The sequence below is a fragment of the Hyperolius riggenbachi genome, chromosome 4 (genome assembly GCF_040937935.1).
Source record: "Hyperolius riggenbachi isolate aHypRig1 chromosome 4, aHypRig1.pri, whole genome shotgun sequence".
Lineage (NCBI taxonomy): Eukaryota > Metazoa > Chordata > Amphibia > Anura > Hyperoliidae > Hyperolius > Hyperolius riggenbachi.
The window spans coordinates 428,903,593-428,927,465 of NC_090649.1; the positions used below are offsets into that span (position 1 = coordinate 428,903,593).

The 23,873-nt window shown below is 45.6% G+C and overlaps 1 protein-coding gene across 8 annotated transcripts in view; it reads left to right on the forward strand.

Moving 5' to 3' along the window:
• Nucleotides 1-4,337: 4,337 nt before the first annotated feature.
• TASP1 (taspase 1) overlaps nucleotides 4,338-23,873 on the forward strand; it is a 214,560-nt gene continuing 195,024 nt past the window's right edge. The window contains exons 1-3 of one of the 8 annotated variants that reach the window (XM_068232474.1): nucleotides 12,986-13,043; nucleotides 20,677-20,734; nucleotides 22,158-22,379. The gene's annotated coding sequence lies outside the window, so the exon portion shown is untranslated. Of the gene's footprint in view, nucleotides 4,398-12,985; nucleotides 13,044-13,092; nucleotides 13,131-14,631; nucleotides 14,656-19,417; nucleotides 19,452-19,963; nucleotides 20,163-20,284; nucleotides 20,335-20,676; nucleotides 20,735-22,157; nucleotides 22,380-23,873 lie in introns of those variants that run through there. The other 7 variants (XM_068232469.1, XM_068232466.1, XM_068232467.1 and 4 more) reach the window with 7 other exon arrangements.

Genomic DNA, 23,873 nt, shown 5'->3' on the forward strand with positions numbered 1-23,873 from the left:
CAATCTGAGCGTGTGGGCGGGTGATTGGGTGCCCGCAAGGGGCAGATTAGGGTCTGATCTGATAGGTAACAGTGACAGGTGGTTATAGGGGGTGATTGATGGGTAATTAGTGGGTGTTTAGAGAAGATAACAGATGTAAACAATACATTTGGGAGGTAATCTGACGGTGGGTTTGCGCGCGATCTAATGGTGTGGGTGGGTGATCAGATTGCCCGCAAGGGGCAGGTTAGGGGCTGATTGATGAGTGGCAGTGACAGGGGGTGATTGGCAGGTGATTGACAGGTGATCAGTGGGTTATTACAGGGAAGAACAGATGTAATAAATGCACTGGTGAATTGATAAGGGGGGGTCTGAGGGCAATCTGAGCGTGTGGGCGGGTGATTGGGTGCCCGCAAGGGGCAGATTAGGGTCTGATCTGATAGGTAACAGTGACAGGTGGTGATAGGGGGTGATTGATGGGTAATTAGTGGGTGTTTAGGGTAGAGAACAGATGTAAACACTGCACTTGGGAGGTGATCTGATGTCGGATCTGTGGGAGATCTATTGGTGTGGGTGGGTGATCATTTTGCCCGCAAGGGGCAGGTTAGGGGCTGATTTTTGGGTGGCAGTGACAGGGGTGATTGATGGGTGATTGACAGGTGATTGACAGGTGATCAGGGGGGATAGATGCATACAGTACACAGAGGGGGGGGGGGGGGGGTTCTGGTGGGGGGGGGGGGCTGGGGAGAATCTGAGGGGTGGGGGGTGATCAGGAGGGAGCAGGGGGAGGGGGGGATAAAAAAAAATAGCGTTGACAGATAGTGACAGGGAGTGATTGATGGGTTATTAGGGGGGTGATTGGGTGCAAACAGTGGTCTGGGGGCTGGGCAGGGGGGGGGGGGGGTCTGAGGGGTGCTGTGGGGGACGATCAGGGGGCGGGGGGGGGGCAGATCAGTGTGTTTGGGTGCAGACTAGGGTGGCTGCAGCCTGCCCTGGTGGTCCCTCGGACACTGGGACCACCAGGGCAGGAGGCAGCTTGTATAATACACTTTGTATACATTACAAAGTGTATAATACACTTTGTAGCGGCGATTGCGGGGTTAACATCCCGCCGGCGCTTCCGTATGGCCGGTGGGATGTTGCGGCGGGTGGGCGGGGCCAGGTGCCGGGGAAGCGCGCGTCATCAATGACGCAATCGCTCCCCCGGCATGCGAAAAGGACGCAACGCCCTTGGGCGTATTGCGGTCCTTTAGGGATCCACTTTGCCGCCGCCCATCGGCTGTGGGCGGTCGGCAAGTGGTTAAGTGTCCCTAAATGAAAATACATAAACTATTGACCTTTTTCTATCTCCCTATGCTCTTAGAATTTATTTTCTGCCATCGAAACTTTTATGGCTGTAATTTGCTTATCAGTGATGTTTACTATATTCCTGACAAGGTACTGACAAGACAGAAGCTGCCACTTCCATGCCCAAAAATGAACTCTTTCAAGCAGCAAAATAAAGCAAGTAAAACAGCCTGGTTATTAATATGTTTTGTACTGTATACAGGTTTATCTCATGTCACCTCAGGTAAACTTTAACATATTCTTATAATCAAAACATAGTCTTCATCAATAGCTTTGTCACACTGTAGGGTACTAAACTTCTTAGTTTGGGATGAAGTTGCAATTCTGCTACTGGTGCAGCTAAGGTGCTGTGGGCGAGACCATAGGACATAATGCGGTTGATTCACTATCTCTATAGCTCCCCTTAATGCACGCTTAGCGTGCCTTATCAGAGTTAAAGTGCCTTATCAGAGTAGCATAGCGAGCACTATGAATTTATGCTTACTACTTGGCAATGATGAGAGCTCCACTGGTCCTGCCGTGAGCACATGCGGGTCCAATCACCCGCACTTTGATTGACCCAAAAGGCTGCCTATCACTTGACAGAAAACTTGACAGGCAGCCTATTGGGCCAATCAAAGTGCGGGGATAATGTCCTTTGAAGTGATTGGACCCGCAGGGGCTCAGGGCAGGAGGAGTGGAGCTATCGTCATTGCCAATTAGTAGGTATAAGTTCGTAGCGCTCGCTATGCTATTCTGATAAGGAACGCTAACTCTGATAAGGAACGTTAACTCTGATAACGCATGTTAATTCTAATAAGGCACGCTATGCGTGCAGTAAGGGGAGCTATAGTAAATCTACCCCATGGTGAATTACAGCTATAGCAGTGCTCACTGACAAATTTGAGCGCCGGCAATAGCCATAGGGGAATAAATTATAATGAGGGCAGGCATATAGTAAGATCAGGGTGAGCCATCTTCACCTTCACCCTGCGCCCAAACTTACCAGCGCCATTTTTGAATGCACACGTAATGGGTCCCAGTCTTTTTACAGACCTTGTAAGCAGGTCTGTGGAGTCAGAGCAGATTTTGGGTACCAGGAGTTGGAGGTTTCATACTCCAATCCTCCTTCTTAGACAGAACATATCCTGATTGAATTCCACTATATTGTTTTGATTTGTGTGTATCGTTTGAAAAGTTCATTATTATGGTTATTCTGACGATGTACTAAGTCTTCCTGATGTTAAATGTTTTGACCTCAGGTACTCACAGTCCGGATCAGTAGTCCCACCGGTTCTGCGTGGTGGCTCTCTATATTCTGTGTGGTGGCTCTCTATATTCTGCGTGGTGGCTATCTGTGGACTTTGTTAAGATGTTAGTATTTCATGAATTAGTGCTACTAACATCTACATTTTATTTCTGTGTAAATTTTTTCACTGTGTGCGGATGTTGACTGTTCCTGGTACTTTTGCATTAGCACAATGTTGTAGTAATGTGTTACATTCTAACAAGTTCTTTTTTGAAATAACAATAGAAACATTTTTTGGGGAAAAATTTACACTGTTATACAAGCTGTACTCTGACTACTTTACATTGTATGAAAGTGTTATAACTTCAGTGTTGTCCTAGGAAAAGATATTTAGAGGGCCAAAACCAGGGGAAAATAATAATTAAAAAAATAAATAAATAAAATGATATATATATATATATATATACAAAACCTGGTGCTTCCATGATCCAGAAGCGTCTTGTAGATGTTCTCCCTCAATCATTGTCCTCCTGTATCCCCTTCTCTCCACTATGTGGCCCCTTCTGTTCCCATGTCCTCCTTTGCTCTCTCTGTGTCCTCCTTTGCCCTGTGTGTCCCCTTCCTCCTTTGCCCCATGTCCTCCTCCGGTCCCCCTTTGCCCCTGTGTGTCCCCTTCTATTCCTGTGTGGGTTCCGGTCCCTGTGTCCCCTTACTGTTCCTTTGTGATGTCCTCGTGCCCCCTCCTGTTTCCTCCAGCCCCCCCCGTTCTCCTCCGCTCCCCGTGTGTAAAAACAATTAGCCACAGTGTGTATCACCAGCCTAGTGGCTCCCGCAGACCTGTCATCTCCGGAGCTGCTGCTCTAGTGCCGGCTTCTTCTGATCACATCATCAGCAGAAATCATCACTAGGGGGAGCCGTTTCGGGGAGAGAAGAGGTCTGCTGGAATTGGAGGGGGAGGGTGTCAATCAGAGGACCACACAGGAGGACAAGGCAGGGAGGTTCCAACAACACAGCGGTTTGTATCTTCCAGCATGTTCAATCGATCCTTTCGACCGATTTTGGCCAGAAATTGATGGAAACATCGGTTGGCCGAACTGATTTCATAAAACTATTGAATACACACGTCATAATAACCTCCCATGTAGTCTACTCATTAAAGCCTTTCACCTCTCCTGTGTCATTTGTCCACTGTGATCTATGGATTTCTCTGCCCTCCATGTTGAAAACTGCAATTACCCCATAACAGCTTCCTAGTCAGCACACTGTTAAACTGTAATATCGCCCACTTGAGCCATAAGGAAACATGGACATTACCTTGCTCATCATCAGTTGTCCTTTCATTTATAACTGACAACAATTCATATATTTCATTTCTGACAAAATCTTGTCAGAACTGGAAGGAATCGTAGGAAAAAAATTGTGAGCTTCTGAGAGGACTTGACGGTGAGGTAAGTATGTAATATTCATTTGCAGGTACATCATGTGTTTACTTTAAATAATTTTACTCGGTTCAGGTTCCCTTTAACTGTAAGCCTAGAGATCAGCGCTTGTAAAATGTCTGTGCAGCTCTGGGTATCACCAATGTTGACTTTAGTACAAAAAAACCCAAACATTTTCTAGATGTTAAACAAATGGTTTTCATTAAAAGAAAATAATTTAATTAAAAACTTGACTTTGTTTCTACAGAAAAACAAATAAATCCACCCTAATCCTTAATGGCAGCATTCCTGTTGCAAAATGGCAGATTAACTGATTTTGTAACTGAAGGAAACATCTCGGATATCAGAAAGAGATGCGTCCAACCACCGATGGGCAAGTGCAAGGTCCAAATCCATCAATCAGGGTAATCACATTCACTTTCTTTAGGGAGATCTCTGGGCTCTCCAGCAATGTGAGCTGAGCGTCTATAAATCTTCCCCAGAACTAGGGCAGGCCTTCAGGGGGTTCAGTCACGTTTGGGAAGTGTATCAGGCTGAGCACAGTGAATGGAGATAATCACTCTTGTAATTATTGGCATTAGGGATAATTGCAGTAGATTTGCAGTCATGATATGGATATATATTCATGCTGTGTGCTGGTACTTCAATGCTCCCTTTTAGCAGATAATAACTTGGTCTGGGTTTGTATTGAGTTTAACCACTTGATGACTGAGGGTTTTTTCCCCTTGTGGACCAGAGCAATTTTCACCTGTCAGCGCTCCTCCCTTTCTTTTGCCAATAACTTAATTACTTCTAATCACAGCAAAATGATCTAGGATTATTTTATCCTAAATGCATTTTAACATGAATAATAAAATTTTTTTTTAACAAATGCATGATTTCTTAGTTTTTGGCCATTGTAGTGTTAAAATAAAACGTTCTTGTAATGAACAGGCAGACAGCTGTTTGACCATTCCCTGAGTCTGTGGGCTACAGGTCTTTGAAAAAGAGACCTGTCTTCACTTTGCAAGTTTCAGACCTGCTCTGCTGCTGAGGAATTTGCATACACTTGTCATGCAAATTGTTTAGCTGCATCCTTTGAAGGCTTGCAGTATAAATACCATGTGATCCCACAATCCTTTGCTGGTCATGAAGGTTTGTTCCTGCAAACAATCCTAGAGTGTCAGCCTTGCTGTCGTTTACTAAGATTATCTTAGAGTAATTCCTGGGGACTGCACTAGGCATTCCTTCTAGTGCAGTCAGGTTGTATTATCTGTATTGCCTGTCTTGTCTTGTCCTTGCGATTGCACTGTCGCCAGCGGTTGGCGATGGTGAATCGTTTGGTCCAGTACCTGGATCGCACTTGCCCTAGCGTTAGTGGCAGTGGATCTCTCTAGTCTATGTCTTGGAGTGTTACCGTAGCTGCGGTTGCTACTGGTTACTCCTTCTGTCTGTCTTGCCGTGTGGATCGCACTCGCTCTGGCGGTAAGAGCAGTGGATCCTGCTAGGCATATTCCTGTACTCGGATCACACTTGCTCTGGTGGAAAAGAGCAGTAGATCCTGCTAGCTCAGTTTCTGTGCTTGGATCACACTTGCTCTGGTGGAAAAGAGCAGTGGATCCAGCTAGCTCTATTTCTGTACTTGGATCACACTTGCTCTGGTGGAAAAGAGCAGTGGATCCTGCTATCTCTATTTCTGTACTTGGATCGCACTTGCTCTGGTGGAAAAGAGCAGTGAATCCAGCTAGCTCTGTTTCTCTACTTGGTTCACACTTGCTCTGGTGGAAAAGAGCAGTGGATCTTGCTAGCTCTGTTTCGGTACTTGGTTCACACTCGCTCTGGCGGAAAGAGCAGTGGACCCTTCCTGTCCTATCCCTGAACCCGGATCGCACTCGCTCTGGCGGAAGAGCGGTGGATCTTATCTTCCCTATTCCTGTTTTCTGTTCGTCTGTCTGTCTGGAGCAAACGCTTGCAGTCGCCTGAGGTGAGGCAGCCATTTAGCAAGCGTTCCCGTTTTGTGTATTTGTGTTCATTGGTTAGTTAGGGTGGCACGCTTATCACTGGGCACCTAACGCGCGGTGATCATGCTTAAACGAGTTCGCTGTTGTGAATGAGTGCGGTGTTCGCGTTTAGTTAGCGTTTGTTATTTTCCTTGTCTTTTGATTGTTGTTTGTTGTGCCTTTTGCTACTCTTGTGTTTTGTTCTGCTCAGACCTTGTGTCGCTGTTGGCAATCGCCAGTCTGGCGATTTCGTTCATACTTTTGTTTCCACTGGTGTGTGTTCACCGTCACTGGGTGGCGACTAGATTGGTGGACACACATTCACTCTGTCCCTGTGCTCTTTCTCTTTAAGGGCTGTCCAGCCCTGCCTGGCTTCAACTCGCACAATCCCCATCTGGCATCTGTGGCCATGCAGAGGCGGTGCTCATCTGCACTCCACAGCTCCATCTGCCGGTGGGAATCTCCCTCTACGGGTGCATTGCACCCAAGCTGGGTAACTACCAAATTACACGCTTGTGGAGGATTTCCGCAGTGTCAGTGCGCATCTTGCGCGCTGACCACGGAGATAAAAACCCACAATCGTTACAGTTCTACTGTGGATAAAATCCACACCGTTTGTCCCGGTTATTGCAACGTTTAAAAAAATGTCCCTAGTACAATACGTTTAAAAAAAATGTCCCTAGTACAATGTATGGCGCGAATATTTTATTTGGAAATAAAGGTGCATTTTTTCAGTTTTGCGTCCATCACTAATTACAAGCCCATAAATTAAAAATTAATAGTAATACATCGCCTTGACATAAATTAAAAAAAAAGTTCAGTCCCTAAGGTAACTACATATATATATATATATATATATATATATATATATATATATATATATATATATATTTTTTTTTTTTTTTTCTTTTCTTTTTTTAATGTAAAAAATGTTCGTCCCCCCATATAAAAAAAAAAAAAAAAAACGTTTGGGTACTATGGGAGGGAAATAGTTAATTATAAAAGTTAGTGTGGGGACTTTTATTAAAGAAAAATGAATTTTGGTGTAATTTATTATTTGGCCACTAGATGTCCTCAGTCATTATTTCCAATTCACATATGTAAGCACGTGAATCGGAAGTAACGTGTGACAGTGTAAAAACAGGAAGATACGATGAATGCAGGCGTCTCGTAGACACCGGTATTCATTGAATCGGGGACTTAGATTTATGAATGGGAACTGCGGTCCTATTCATTAACCTCTCCGCTAAGCGGCGGTAACAGCAGTGCGCACGCGTGGGCAAACAGGAACGAGCGTTGGCTGCATGCCGCTGCAGACTTGCATTCATGGCCCTGGTGCATCCTGTGAACTTTGCAGGGCCGTGAATGTACTGCATGGCGTGCATCAAGTAGTTAAATACTTTGTACAAAACCAAAAATCCTAGAACTGGCTGGGTTTTCACTACAGCCTTGCTGCATGGTTGCTGAGAGTTGGCACTTACTACAACCAGAGGCTTAACTACTAGAGGAGTGGCCCCCGTGGCCCTAGGGGAACCCAAATCTGTGGGTGACGCCATCTATTTAACCACTTTGCATCCAGACTTTATGGACCAGAGCAGTTTTGACATTTTAGCTGTGTCCCTATTTAATCAGCAATAACGTTATCCCTACTTATGACACCTAAATGAAATATACCGTATATCGTTTTTTTCAAGAATGACTAGGCTTTCATTGTATGGCATTCTTTCCCTCAAACAATTTTGTTTTATATGCATTTATAAAAAAACCCACAAATTTTGTTTGGCTATTTCTACTGATTATTAAAAATGTTCCTGTCACAATTTATGGTGAAGCCTGTGTTTTTCTCTATGAACTGAGAAAAGAAAAGTATTTTTAATGGTAAAAATCAATCTAATTGGCTCAGGGAACATATATTCTCTTTCACCAATTAGTGCTGCAGCAGATAGTGCCAGAGGTTATGCACAGGAGCAAGCCCAATCATGCACGGCTGTGCTTCAGCTACAAGACGTATATCTACGTCCTCGTGGCTTAGATGAAGTCACAGAGAACATAGGCATACTGTAGTGGTGAAAAAGGTGGTTAAAGGATACATGAGATGAAATGAAGTGCTGCAGCTTTCCTTACCTGGGGCTTCCTACCACCCCTAGAAGTCTGTGTATCCCTGGCTGAAGTTCTGATGTCACCCTCTGTAGCAGCAACCGACCCATTGGGTGAGCTGCTTCTGCATATGTGTAAGTGCTCCTGTAGCCAGGAGTGTTCTGCACCGGCGCAGTAGCACTGCTCCTGCTCAGGATGCTCGCAGCCACGGGAGCGTGACCACAAGTGGCGCATGTGTGCACCCGCAAACGGGCCAGCAGCCGCTAATGAGGGGAAAACAAAAGACTGGGTGACAATGTAACTGCAGCCAGGGACACAGACTTCTAGGGGCTGGAGGTAGCACCAAGTAAAGCTGCAGTATTTATTTCACCTCATATCCTAGTACCCCTGAACTGAGTACATACAAATGAAAGTAAACATATAACCACGTGCTTGGTGCTGTGGTGTAGATCACAGCACCCTCCACGCCTTTCAGTGCCCCTCCCCAACCGCATTCATTCTTTGAATTATTCATCCAACCCTTTCTAGTTTCTGCCCCTTTTCCACTCATTATCCACTCCCTCACTGCCCCACTGTGCACACACCTATCACTCTTTACAGCACAGAGAGCTGAGACGTGTGGGCGCGGCTGGAGATTTTTATAACATTTTCATGACAAACTCATAATTAAGAGACATTGTGATGATTGCTGCTAATAAAATGGTTTATGGCTGCTTGGTCCATGTTTCCTAATCTGTTGTATGATGCTTAAAGAGAATCTGTATTGTTAAAATCGCACAAAAGTAAACATACCAGTGCGTTAGGGGACAACTCCTATTACCCTCTGTCACAATTTCGCCGCTCCTCGCCGCATTAAAAGTGGTTAAAAACAGTTTTAAAAAGTTTGTTTATAAACAAACAAAATGGCCACCAAAACAAGAAGAAGGTTGATGTACAGCATGCCCACACATAGAAAATACATCCATGCACAAGCAGGCTGTATACACCCTTCCTTTTGAATCTCAAGAGATCATTTGTGTGTTTCTTTCCCCCTGCAGCTATCATCCACTGAAGTGTCGGGCTGTTTCTTCCTGCAGAGTGCAGACAGCTCTGCCTGTATGTAATTCCTCAGTATGTGAAAGCCCAGCCAGCTCAGAGGAGGATTTATCCAGCTTGTAAAAGATAAGAGAGAAGAGAGAAGCTGCCCTAATCTAAATAATACACAGGCAGTGTGCAGAGAGAGCCTGGAGGGGGGAGATGCATCACAGAACCACAACACTGAAGAACTTGGCAGCCTTCCAGACACAGGCTGACAAGTCTGACAAGAGAGAGATAAGTTGATTTATTACAGAGATGGTGATAGTAGAACGTGCTGCAGTAAGCCAGAACACATTAGAATAGCTTTTGGAACTTGTAGGATGATAAAAAACAGGATGCAATTTTTGTTACGGAGTCTCTTTAAATGTATGTGTGGTTTCCCTATCTCTGCTTCGGGGATCAAGGGTGTGCCTGGTTTAGTGGACCCCAAACTATTTTTTTAATTAACGGTCTATCTTTTTAATCAATAATAATTGACAAATCAGACCAAAACTGTCAAGATTTTTTTTTTACGTTCCCACTAGTGACCTTAAATTTGGTATTGATAGCATGTATGTGGCCCTGGCAATGAACTCAAACAGTTGCTATCATAAACTTCAATGCAGAATTTGAATTTCGGAAATAAGCGCTTTAACTTTCAATTTCAAAATTGAGTCAAAATTTGGAACTCCACAGGGTTACTCAGATCCTCCCTAATTAATATTTCGAACTAACAATGCGCTCTAACTGTAACATGAAAAAGAGTGCCCCAGAACCGTTTCTCAATTTCTGCTATAATTAGGAGCGATTTGACAAGCGTATACCAAAATATTCACACATCCACACACAAACAAACAAACAAAAACATTTTTTATAAATGGTTTTCAGGGGCAAACCCAGGATTTTCAAAGGGGTGGGGATTCCTGAAAGGTTTTTCTCAGTATCAGATTGTGAGCTCCTCAGAGGACAATCAGTAACATGAGTATGTACGGTACTCTGTATAGTGCTGCAGAAGATGTCAGTGCTGTATAAATACATAATAATAATATGGTGGGACATTAGACTGTAACTATGGTAGTATTAGATTGTGAACTCTCCTGAGGACAGTCAGTGACATGACCAGGATGTATTCAGCTGGCTTATCCTTCCTGACCTCCCTCAGTGCTTCTTCTTCTATCACAGAAGTCAGCTAATTGTAAGCATTGTTATCTTTATCCACTGGCCTCTGCAGCATATTCAGTGAATACAGATATTAATGATGACAGTCAACATCTGTAATAAAGGGGAAAATGAAGCCTTCTGTAAGGTCCCAACTTCGTTCTGTACTAGCACAGGGCTGTGCTCATACCTGGCAATGTGCTCTGTCAAGTTCTTCCGAACTTTTCCATGCTCTGTACACACACTACTGCAGCTGGGAAAGAAAGGGAGTGGGACAGCACACAATGCAGGAAGCAGCAGGATGCTGTGAGCTGCAGGATGCCTGCAAGATATTCCGGTATCCAACTTGTGCCTGCTCCAGCCTTGGTCTGAGCGGGATTCTGGGCACCAGTAACACCCCCCCCCCCCCCCCCAATTTCCTATGGTTCTGGAGCATGTGAATTTGATTTCTTATTGTCAAACTTTGATTTCCGTAGTTGCCGTGTACATCATTTATTATTATTATTATTGCTAAAACACTGCTGATACCTTGCAACCAGAAAAAAAAACTACTTTGAATGTATTTAATATTAAAAGCCTAGGAAACAATGTTGCAAGTCAATACACTTTTCTCCAGCATCACTTTTCTCCAGTATCACTTATCAATTCCCAGAGGTAGGGATACAACAGGCACTAATGCACTAAAAACAGAGGTGCGGAGGCAGGTTGTAGATCGTTTCGCCCTCCCCCCCAATTATAATCGAGGGGCGAAACAATTTTATTATACCTGGCTTTTAATGAAGATTGTGATTAAAGTTGTGGAAAAATTAACTGTATAAATGTGCTGCTCCTAGATACTTTTTCTCCTTGGATAATGGAAACATTACGAATTTGTTGAGACAGTGGTCCTCCCTTAGATACAGTAGCTTTCCCAGATTGTCTAGTGTCCTCCCCCTCAATATCGTCTTGGCGGGTGGTATACTTGCCTCCCCCCCCCCCCCCCATAGCTTTGCCTGGAGATCTAGACTCCATCCTTTATCTAACTGTCCCCTTATTTAGCTTCCCCTGGTAGACTAGTGGTTCCCCCCTTATATCGCATTACCAGTTGGTCTTGTGGTCCCCTCAGTTTTTCTAGTTATCCTTGGTGGTCCCCATGGCACATACAGTTTTCCCTTGTAGTCTAGTGCCCCCCCCCCCTTATATGTTTTTTCCCTGGCTTTCTAGGGGTCCCCTTATATACCTTTCTCTGGTGTTAAAGTGACATCACCCTCATATAGTTTTACCAGATGGTCTTCTGTTCCATCCTTATACTGTATAGTTTCCCTTTTGGTACTCCCTCTTATATTGCTTTCCCTTGTAGTTTAGTTGTCCCCCCTTCTATGGCTTTTCCTAGTGGTCAATCCTCATATACTGTGGTTTTTTCGTGGTCTTCTGCTCCCCCTATGTTTGCCCTGGTGGTTCCACCGTATTTTATTTACCCTGGGGCTCTAGTGGACCCCCTACCGTTTCTTAGCTTTCCCTTTCCTTCTCTTATATAGTTTTCCCTGGTGACCTAGTGGTTACCTCTTATATAGCTTTATACAGTTTTTCCTGGAGGTCTATTGGTCTCCTCGTCCCTACTGCAGATCGCAGGGGGCGTGGCGCACCGGGTGTCGCCACGACCCCCCACAGCAGCACAGCAGGAGGGGGAAGCAGGGCTGGAAGGAGGGGCTGTGGAGACAGCGGTGGGGAGGGGGACACATCCCCCCCTCCCTCACCTGGGACCCCTCCTTCTGCCTCTCTCTCCCCCTCCAGAATAGCGGTAACAAGTGCGGGGCGGCCGGAGGCGCACGGACAATTACTCACCTGATTTCCGCGTTCCAAGACTGAAGCGCAGCGTCATGACGTCACAGGTCTCCGTCTTCAATGCCGCCCACTGTGCTTCCTGATTAGCGGAAGCACAGTGGGCGGCTTTGTAGTGGAGATGGGAAGTTCGGATCTTTTCAATGATCCGGATGATTCGAATCGGATCATTGAAAAGATCCGGATCTTTGATCCGAATCTCGGATCATTTTACTACCGAAGCATTCGGGGTGAAATGACTAGCAGGACAGGTCTTTCCCTGCTGTGGACAGGAGAAGGGGAGGGGGCTGGACACACAGAGAAGGGGAGAAGATGGACAGAGGGCAAGGAGTGGGCAGAGAAGGGAGGAGGGAGAGCAGAGAGCAGAAATGTTTGCACACAATACCCACATGCAGCAATCATATGCTTTACATGTATTTCACCTATATGCTCATCTGTATACTTTGACTGCAAACGTCGCACAGTGAAGGAAAGCATTCCCAGAAGATAAGTGCAGCTGTTTAGTGCCGAGTGCACTGCAATCACAGTGCCTGCAAAGTTACTGAGCTGTGCTGAGCCAAAAGCTTCCAATGTGATCACTGTGCACAACTACGGAACAGACAGCCTGTAATGGGCAGCACATTATAGCCAGTATGTGTGCTCTACACATATCTGGCAGTGGCACCCATGTCCCCTCTCTCTCATCTACCTGCTGTCCCTGCAAGGCTGGCTCCCATCCAACAGAGCGATCCCTGCTTCCAGGACCCCGCTGCCCGCTGAGAGGGGGCGTGTCGCTTCTGGCCCCGCCCCTTTTGCGATCCGAATCGTTCATTTTGATGATTCGGATGATCAACTCATTAAATAGATTCGGATCAAAGATCCGAATCGTTCATGATCCGGACAACACTACTTTGTAGGCGGAGACCTGTAACGCCATGACGCTTGGATCGCGGAGATTAGGTGAGTAATTATCTGTACGCCTCCGGTCGCCCCGCACTTGTCGCCGTATTCTGGAGGGGGAGAGAGAGGCAGAAGAAGTGGTCCCAGGTGAGGGAGGGATATGTCCCCCCTCCCACCGTTGCCTGCACAGACCCTCCTTCTAGCCCTGCTTCCCCCTCCTGGGGCACCTACACTTGGGGCAACTATACTAGCCATACTGGGGGCAACTATACTAGCCATACTGGGGGCAACTATACTAGCCATACTGGGGGCAACTATACTAGCCATACTGGGGGCAACTATACTAGCCATACTGGGGGCAACTATACTAGCCATACTGGGGGCAACTATACTAGCCAGACTGGGGGCAACTATATTAGCCAGACTGGGGACAACTATACTTACTGGGGGCAACTATATTAGCTATACTGGGGGCAACTAAACTATACTAGCTATACTGTGGGCAACTAAACTATACTAGCTATATTGGGGGCAACTAAACTATACTAGCCATACTGGGGGCAACTAAACTATACTAGCCATACTGGGGGCAACTATACTAGCCATACTGGGGGCAACTATACTAGCTTACTGGGGGCAACTATACTAGCCATACTGGGGGCAACTATACTAGCCATACTGGGGGCAACTATACTAGCCATACTGGGGGCAACTATACTAGCCATACTGGGGGCAACTATACTAGCCATACTGGGGGCAACTATACTAGCCATACTGGGGGCAACTATACTAGCCAGACTGGGGACAACTATACTTACTGTGGGCAACTAAACTATACTAGCTATACTGGGGGCAACTAAACTATACTAGCTATACTGGGGGCAACTATACTGGCTGGGGCAACTATACTGGGGGCAGCTATCCTGGCTGGGGGCAACTATACTAGCTATACTGGCTGGGGGTAACTATACTAACTGTACTGGCTGGGGGCAATTATGCTAGCTGTACTGGCTGGGGGCAACTATACTAGCTATACTGTCTGGGGGCAACTATACTAGCTATACTGTCTGGGGGCAACTATACTAGCTATACTGTCTGGGGGCAACTATACTAGCTATACTGTCTGGGGGCAACTATACTAGCTATACTGTCTGGGGGCAACTATACTAGCTATACTGGCTGGGGGCGACCATACTAGCTATACTGGAGCAACTATACTAACTATACTGGGGCAACTATACTAGCTACACTGGGGGCAACTAGCTACACTGGGGGCAACTGTACTAGCTATACTGGGGGCAACTATACTAGCTATACTGGGGCAACTATATTATTTACACTAAGGGCAACTATACTAGCTATATTGGGGGCAACTATACTAGCTATACTGGGGCAATGGCAGCGCCATTCTCCAAGCCCCCCTAAAGCACCCCCCAGCGTGAACTGACATGTCAGTTCACTGACAGCAGCAGCCCACAGCTGCGGCAGAGCAGGGCTACAGTAAAATGGCGTCTGAAGCCCTGCTCTGGAAACTTTGAGTCTGCAGGGCTTCGGGCGCCATTTTCCCATAGCCCTGCTCTAAGCGCGGGAGTTTCAGTTGCTGGCTGGCTGCAGAGGATTGTGGGAGCTGCGCCGGACGGAGGCCGGGACAGGAGGTCTGCTGCTGCTTCAGGTGAGTAAATGTTTTTTTTTAATTTATATTAGCAGGTGTATCGACTGTTCTGGCCAGGTCTGCTACATGATTGAAGTGTTTTCTGGCAAGGTCAGCCACATGATTGCATTTATTTTCTGGTCAAATCTTACACATAATTGCATGTATTTTCTGGTCAAATCTTTCACATGCTTGCATGTATTTTCTGGCCACGTCTGCCACATGATTGCATGTATTTTCTGGTCAAATCTGCCGACATGATTGCATGTATTTTCTGGTCAAATCTGCCGACATGATTGCATGTATTTTCTGGTCAAATCTGCCGACATGATTGCATGTATTTTCTGGTCAAATCTGCCGACATGATTGCATGTATTTTCTGGTCAAATCTGCCGACATGATTGCATGTATTTTTTGGTCAAATCTGCCGACATGATTGCATGTATTTTCTGGCCAGGTCTGCTACATGATTGAAGTGTTTTCTGGCCAGGTTTGCTACGTGATTGCATGCTTTTTCTGGTAAGGTCTGCTACATGATTGAAGTGGTTTCTGGCCAGGCCTGCCACGATTGCATGTATTTTCTGGTCAAATCTTCCACATGATTGCATGTATTTTCTGAGCAAATCTGCCGCCATGATTGCATGTATTTTCTGGGCAAATCTACTCACATTACGTGTATTTTCTTGAGAAAACCTGCACAATTATGTGAATTTTCTGGGAAAAGGCTCACCAAAACTTGGGCCCACTGTCTTTGCGTTGCACTTTTAAAGGGAACCCGAGGTGAGAATAATATTGCGGCTGCCATATTTGACTCCTTTTAAGCAATGCAAGTTGCCTGGCTGCTGTGCTGGTCCTCTGCCTTTAATTCTTTCAACCATAGATCCTGAACAAGCATGCAGCAGGTCAGGAGTTTCTGACAATATTGTCAGAACTAACGAGATTAGTTGCATGCTTGTTTCTGGTGTAATTCAGTTCACTACTGCAGCCAAATAGATCAGCAGGGCTCCCTATTGTTTAAAAGGAAATAAATGTCAGCCTCCATATCACTCTCATCTGGGGTTCACTTTAAATTAGTTAGCTCCGCCCTCATCTGGTCATGGCCATGCCCATTTTTCACCGCAGGGGGGGGGGGGGGGGGTGTCTTTTAATACCCAGCATCGGGTATTTTCTTTGGCAGTCTCCTCTTTCCTTATATAGTTTTCCCTGGTGGTCCCCTCTTCCCTTATATAGTATTCCCTGGTGGTCCCCTCTTCCCGTATACCGTTTTCCATGGTGGCCTCCTTTTCCTTTATAGTTTTCCCTGGGAGTCCCCTCTTCCCTTATATAGTTTTCCCTGGTGGTCTCCTCGTCCCTTAGTTTTCCCTGGTGGTCGCCTCTTCCCTTATGTTTTCCCTGGTGGTTTCCTATTCCCTTATAATGTTTTCCCTGGTGGTTTCCTCTTCCCTTATATAGTATTCCCTGATGGACCCCTTTATGAGTATATCCCCCTGGTGCAGGTGCCAGCGGTGATTCTGTGCTCTCCTGCTGTTCTTTGCAGTGCAGCCATCCTGCTTTCCCAATGTATGTCAGAGGCAACCCCTGTGATCTCCATTCTCCATCCATAACACTGTCACATGGGCGACGATCACGTGGCTCCGTGACATCACCAAGGTCCTTCAGCCTGCTAGGATTCTGCACCTACCGCAGCGCTAGTTGGAGCAGAGGGGCCTGTGGGGTCCGCGCCAGGTCCAGGTAACGCACCGTCCTTCGGAGGTTTGCTGCCTCCTGCCACACCAGCACTGCGCCCCCTAGCGGTCCGGACTGACTGCTGTGCGGGTGCTGATGAGAGGCAGAGCGTATTCTGCATGCATCCTATGTTCAACCCGATGGCACTACAGGTCCCAGCGTTTATCCCAGTGCACTGCATCCTGGGAGTTGTAGTTCTGCAGTAAGTGCAGTGTGCAGCGTTCTGCTGCCATTGCCACACTTACAATGGGCAATGGGGCTCACATTTCCAGGAGCAGGTTCTGAGAATTGTCCTTGGAATTCTCCCTTTTACAAGACTCTGCACAATTTTTTTCACATGGTAATGTGACCACTTTCAGCTATTTTCATCCACTAATAGTGATGGTAAAAGTAGATGCACGTACCTAGGGCATTTGACACCCGGTGCTGGGTATTAAGACCCCCCCCCCCCACACACAAAAAAATGGGTGTGGCTATAACCTGCGAAGCGCGCTGCAGTGAAAAATGGCCATGACCAGATGAGGGCGGAGCTAACTAATTTAAAGTGAACCCGGGATGAGAGTGATATGGAGGCTGACATAATTCTTTCCTTTTAAACAATAGGGAGCCCTGCTGATCTATTTGGCTGCAGTAGTGAACTGAATTACACCAGAAACAAGCATGCAACTAATCTCGTCAGTTCTGACAATATTGTCAGAAACCCCTGACCTGCTGCATGCTTGTTCAGGATCTATGGTTGAAAGAATTAGAGGCAGAGGACCAGCACAGCAGCCAGGCAACTGGCATTGCTTAACCTTTTCGGGACCGCCTCTATGAGATCCTACGCCGCACTTGTGGCTGTTCTAGCCTGATGCGGCATAGGATCTACGCCGGCCCGCAGTTTCCGCTCCCGACGCGATCGTGCGCACCCGGAGGGGGAGATTAAGCTGTCATATGACAGCTGACATCTCCCCCGAGTGATCAGCAGCCATCGCGTATGGCTGCTGATCACATGATCACTACGATCGCCGTCGGATCGTAGTGATCAGTTTGACAGCTGCGGCGGCAGGGGGGGGGGGAAGAAGAGGATCCACTCACCTCCCTGCCGTTACAGCGACGATCGGCGCCCCCCTCTGCTCTGGCTGGCATCTCCGCTCCGTCTGACGTCAGCGCCGGGTCCCGGCTTGATGACGTCATCAAGCCGCGACCCGGAACTGATCGTCAGACAGAATAGAGGCCGGCTGGAGAAGAGGGTTACGTGCGGCTCATCGCTGGAGCCTGGAAGGTAAGTGAAGGCTGCTGGCAGAAGGAGGGGCCCAGGCCACCATGGGGGGACACAAATCCAGGCAGCCACAGACGGGATTCGGCCGCCTGACCCCCCCCCCCCCCCAAAGCGTGCACCCCCTTCCCGCGCAAAATGCCTGGTCCTTAAGGGGGGGTAGGTGGCCGGTCCCGAAAAGGTTAAAAGGAGATAAATATGGCAGCCGCAATATTATTCTCACCTCGGGTTCCCTTTAAAAGTGCAACGCAAAGACAGTGGGCCCAAGTTTTGGTGAGCCTTTTCCCAGAAAATTCACATAATTGTGCAGGTTTTCTCAAGAAAATACACGTAATGTGAGTAGATTTGCCCAGAAAATACATGCAATCATGGCGGCAGATTTGCCCAGAAAATACATGCAATCATGGCGGCAGATTTGCCCAGAAAATACATGCAATCATGTGGAAGATTTAACCAGAAAATACATGCAATCGTGGCAGACTTGGCCAGAAACCACTTCAATCATGTAGCAGACCTGACCAGAAAAAGCATGCAATCACGTAGCAAACCTGGCCAGAAAACACTTCAATCATGTAGCAGACCTGGCCAGAAAATACATGCAATCATGTGGAAGATTTGACCAGAAAATACATGCAATCATGTGGCAGACGTGGCCAGAAAACACTTCAATCATGTAGCAGACCTGGTCAGAACAGTTGATACACCTGCTAATATAAATTTTAAAAAAACATTTACTCACCTGAAGCAGCAGTAGACCTCCTGTCCCGGCCTCCGTCCGGCGCAGCTCCCACAATCCTCTGCAGCCAGCCAGCAACTGAAACTCCCGCGCTTAGAGCAGGGCTATGGGAAAATGGCGCCCGAAGCCCTGCACTGCAGACTCAGTCTGAAGAGCAGGGCTTCAGACGCCATTTTACTGTAGCCCTGCTCTGCCGCAGCTGTGGGCTGCTGCTGTCAGTGAACTGACGTGGCGTCTATTAGACGCCGAGAGTCAGTTCACGCTGGGGGGTGCTTGGAGAATGGCGCTGCCATTGCCCAAGTATAGCTAGTATAGTTGCCCCCAATATAGCTAGTATAGTTGCCATTAGTGTAGATAATATAGTTGCCCCAGTATAGCTAGTACAGTTGCCCCCAGTGTAACTAGTATAGTTGCCCCCAGTGAAGCTAGTTGCCCCCAATGAAGTTAGTATAGTTGCCCCAGTATAGCTAGTATGGTCGCCCCCAGCCAGTATAGCTAGTATAGTTGCCCCCAGACAGTATAGCTAGTATAGTTGCCCCCAGCCAGGATAGCTGCCCCCAGTATAGTTGCCCCAGCCAGTATAGCTAGTGTAGTTGCCCCAGCCAGTATAGTTGCCCCCAGTATAGCTAGTATAGTTTAGTTGCCCCCAGTATGGCTAGTATAGTTGCCCCCAGTATGGCTAGTATAGTTGCCCCCAGTATGGCTAGTATAGTTGCCCCCAGTATGGCTAGTATAGTTGCCCCCAGTATGGCTAGTATAGTTGCCCCCAGTGTAGGTGCTCCAGGAGGGGGAAGCAGGGCTAGAAGGAGGGGCTGTGGAGGCAGCGGTGGGAGGGGGGACATATCCCCCCCTCACCTGGGATCCCTTCTTCTTCCTCTCTCTCCCCCTCCAGAATACGGCGACAATTGCGGTGCGGCCGGAGGCGTATAGAGAATTACTCACCTAATCTCCGCGATCCAAGGGTCATGACGTTACAGGTCTCCGCCTCCAATGCCGCCCACTGTGCTTCCGCTAATCAGGAAGCACAGTGGGCGGCATTGAAGACGGAGACCTGTGACGTCATGACGCTGCGCTCCAGTCTTGGAACGCGGAAATCAGGTGAGTAATTGTCCATACGCCTCCGGCCGCCTCGCACTTGTTGCCGCTATTCTGGAGGGGGAGAGAGAGGCAGAAGGAGGGGTCCCAGGTGAGGGAGGGGGGGATGTGTCCTCCCTCCCCACTGCTGCCTCCACAGCCCCTCCTTCCAGCCCTGCTTCCCCCTCCTGCTATGGGGGGTCGTGGCGACACCCCCCTGGGTGTCTGACACCCGGTGCGCCACGCCCCCCTGCGCCCTACAGTAGGGACGCCACTGGATGCAAATAACTTTGTGTTGATGCAAATTTATGCAGCTTAAAAATGAACCAATCGATCGTTTCCTCAGGATTTGCACCAACTCAAAGTTATTTGCATTTACTTGACTGTCACTATCTACTAACTCTTTTTATTAATGATTTCAACATGCTCCCATCAGGAGCCACATTACGTGAGAGATGAACAATGGGATGCTAATTTTTCCAGGTTGCTGCAGGTTTTTTTTAATTGATATGCAGTTTAATATTGGGCCAGTCCAGATCTGTAGCAACTGAATTTGATTGGTTCAATTGCAAACTGCACACAAATTGCAACAAAATTTGCATTATGTTGGAAAATTGTGCTAAGACAAGCATTGGGGTAGCTAAGGAGCAGTGGAGTTGTTGTGACGTTTTCTCTTTTTGAATAAAGAACTGCTTTTGAAAATGGATGTCTCTGGCCCCTTAAAGGGAACCTGAAGTGAGTAAAATTATTTAAAATAAACACATGACGTAGCTACAAATGAATATTACATACTTGCCTCACCGTTAGTTCCTCTCAGAACAGAAATTCACCAATTTCTTCTTACAGTGATGCCTTCCAGGTATACTGAAGTATACCAGTTGCCGTCAGTTACAACTGAATGTGCAAGGTAATGTCCATGTTTCTCTGACTCAAGTGGGTGATATTACAGTTTAACAGTGAGCTGACCAGGAAGCTGTTATGGGGTAATTGCCATTTTTAAAATGGAGGACGGAGAATTCCATTGATCACAGTGGACAAATGGGACACAGGAGAGGAGAGAGAGATTGAGGAGTAGACTACACAGGAGGTGTTTTCTTTGCAAAGGTCTAGATTTTGTATGTAGATTTATGCATACACCCCATGTTTTATACACATATTCCTGATTGTACCAATGCCATTTAATAGGAGGGAATTCCGTCTTTATGCAAGGACATATGCCCTGTTTTCATACTGTTTTCTTTCTTCCTAGGTGCAGATAGAAGAATGATACAAATCTTGTGGGCCTAGGGGTGTCCAACTAAAATCATGTGAGTATCTTTCTTTACCTCATGTCCCAACAATCCAGTGTCCCAACAATTCAGTAATCCAGTATTGAACCAAAATTTGATGCAAAATGTTTTCGTTGTAGCCGGAATATGGATGCGGTTTCCTTCAGTGTGTGCTGGTAGGGAAATCTCAGCCCTGACCTCGCGGTGTTAGTTTGGTAAACAGAAAATAATTTGGGATGTACTTGCTAAAAAAAAATAAATCAGCATTTTTATGCATTTATGGTATATACTTAACCTATTTTGGTTCCTGGACATAGAAACTACGTCCAGGAACCACGCGCGCTCCCGGCCGCGGTTCGTTAGCCAGGCAATCAGTGAATCGGGCTACGGTGCCCGATCACTGATTCCTCTCCCCCGCTGAAAAAGCGACAGCTTCTCTCGGAAGCTGCGCCTTTTCTGGCTGTTCCCACCCCGATGCGTCACTCTAAGCGTGTGTTACGCTTAGAGTGACGTTATGTAAACAAACTCATGGCCGCCATCTTGTGGCCAAAAAGTAAAACTACAACAAAAAGTAAAAAAAATTTAAATCAACACACAATTACATTAAAAAAATATGGTTTACATCCCACCCTCCCAAAAATACCCAAATAAAATGTTTAATACAAAAAAAAAACAAAAACATTACAATAAAAAAAAGAAGAAAAAAATGTAAATTTTTACCTAAGGGTCTAAACTTTTTAAATATCAATGTAAAGATGAAATATTTCTATATTTTTTTTTATTTTAAACTTGTAAGTAGTGATAGATGCAAAACGGAAAAAATGCACCTTTATTTCCAAATAAAATATTGACGCCATACATTGTGGTAGGGACATAATTTTAACTGTGTAATAACCGGGACATATGGGCAAATACAAAACGTGAGTTTTAATTATGGATGCATGTATTATTTTAAAACTATAATGGCTGAAAACTGAGAAATAATGAATTTTTTCATTTTTTTCTTATTCTTCCTGTTAAAATGCATTTACAGTAAAGTAGCTCTTAGCAAAATGTACCCCCCAAAGAAAGCCTAATTGGTGGTGGAAAAAACTAGATATAGATCAGTTCATTGTGATAAGTAGTGATAAAGTTATAGGCTAATGAATGGGAGGTGAACATTGCGCAAGTGAAAACGACGGAACGCGAATGGGTTTAAGGACATAATTCACGAATAATGTAAAAAAAAAAAAAGTAGATAATGTAAACAGAAATTAAAAGCTTCAAAGCAGCAGGGTCAGCCATACTATGTCATGAAAAAGAACACATGTATAAGTAGATAACTACTTGTTCTACTTATATATTTTGCACTGTGCATCTTTTAATTTAGTGAATTTTATATAGTAAATAAAGATAATTCTGTTCCTGGCATCTGCCATCTTGATTCTTTGACTGAAGCCAATCCTGATTTTTTTCCTTCTAGAATCTGCACTGTCATAGCCAGCTTTTTGCTTTGTAAACGTGAGCGCAAGCATGGATCAGATTTCATCAGCTTCACACTAAACTGCTCTTAGCCAATCAGTGAGGAGCAGAAATGTGGGAGGGTGTTGACAAGCTTCCTTCTCATTGGTGATGGCAAAGCTGACTGAGAAGTTTTATTACAGCAGAAACATTTCTGAATTGATTGGCGTGCTTGCAATGCAGGGTAAGGCCGCAAGATGCATAATGAACACAGTTGAGTGGGTGAATGGAATTTGATTTTGTGGCTGACAATCCCTCTTTACAGAAATGTGTAATTAGATTTTTAAGAAATCAAATGGTTATAAATAAATCTCATTAGATAGTGAATGTATGCTAACAGTGATGTCTGACGGTAGTTTTGGCAGAACCATGTGAGAAGGGAGTATGATATAACTTTTCTTTTGTTGTTCCACATAAATGAGCAGCTGCCTACTTTTATTACATGGTACATTCCTGTGTGCTCCTTATTTACTGTTATTGCCTCTTCGCCGTTAGAGACACTGAAGCAGAAAAAAAATTATGATATAATGATGTGTATGTGTAGTACAGCTAAGAAATAAAACATTAGGAGCAGAGACAAGTCTAATATTGTTTCCAGTACAGGAAGAGTTAAGGAACTCCAGTTGTTATCTATGCAAAAGAGCCATTGACCTCCATGACTTTCAACGTCGCAGAGAGCTCTGTCTTCTGAAGCTTATTATCTCAAGTGTCTGGCACTGTATTGTTTTTTTTTTTCCTGCAGAGAACCGTTCAAAAGTTCACAAGCATGCTCTGTAAAATTATTTAGAATGCTGAGTAGTGTGTAAACTACAAATATTAGAGACTGATGCAATGTTGTAAAGAACTATATATAACTGAAAATAAAAATATGAGAATATTTTCTTTGCTACTAATCTTCTAGTAATTATCTGTACTACACAGCCAATTCATTATATCATTATTTATATCATTATTTTTTTTCCCGCTTCAGTGTCTCTTTAACTCCCGCATGTACGTGAAAAAATCTGCAGGATAGAAAGGACCCGCTGATTTCTTCAGATTTATTTAAAACCATTTGATTTTTGAAAATTGATTTACACATTTCTTTAAGTTTTTTTCATTTCTGATTACTTTATCCACTTTTTTTTTTTTTTTTTTTGTACATTATTTTCTTCAGGCCCCTTTTGCATTTACATTGAAAATATGCGTTGCGTTACCCTGTTTTAACACAGGGTAACACAACAGCAATGCAAGTGAGTGGGGCCCTTTACACTTACCGTGTCACATTTCAGTGGAAGTGTTGATCATGCCGCACAGCCTGCAGCGTGTTACTGCAAGCACAGTATTTAACGCACGGTGCTTGGGGTAAGGGAAGTCAATGGGCAATATAGTAAGTGTAAATGACGGAACGTGGCCTGACAGAAATCCCGGTGACGTACTTCCTGTCTAGCAGGGAGAACTTACTGAGCGGGGGGCGGTGCGATGCATATGACCCTGTTGGCGCACTCTACTGCAGGGTCATATGTTTGTCACTTTTTGCTGCGATGTGACATGAGTGTCGCGTCGCAACGCCAAAAATATGTGTAAAATCAGCCTTAAAGAGAGTCTGAAGCGAGAATAAATCTCGCTTCAGACCTCATAGATAGCAGGGGCACGTGTGCCCCTGCTAAAACGCCGCTATCCCGCGGCTTAACGGGGG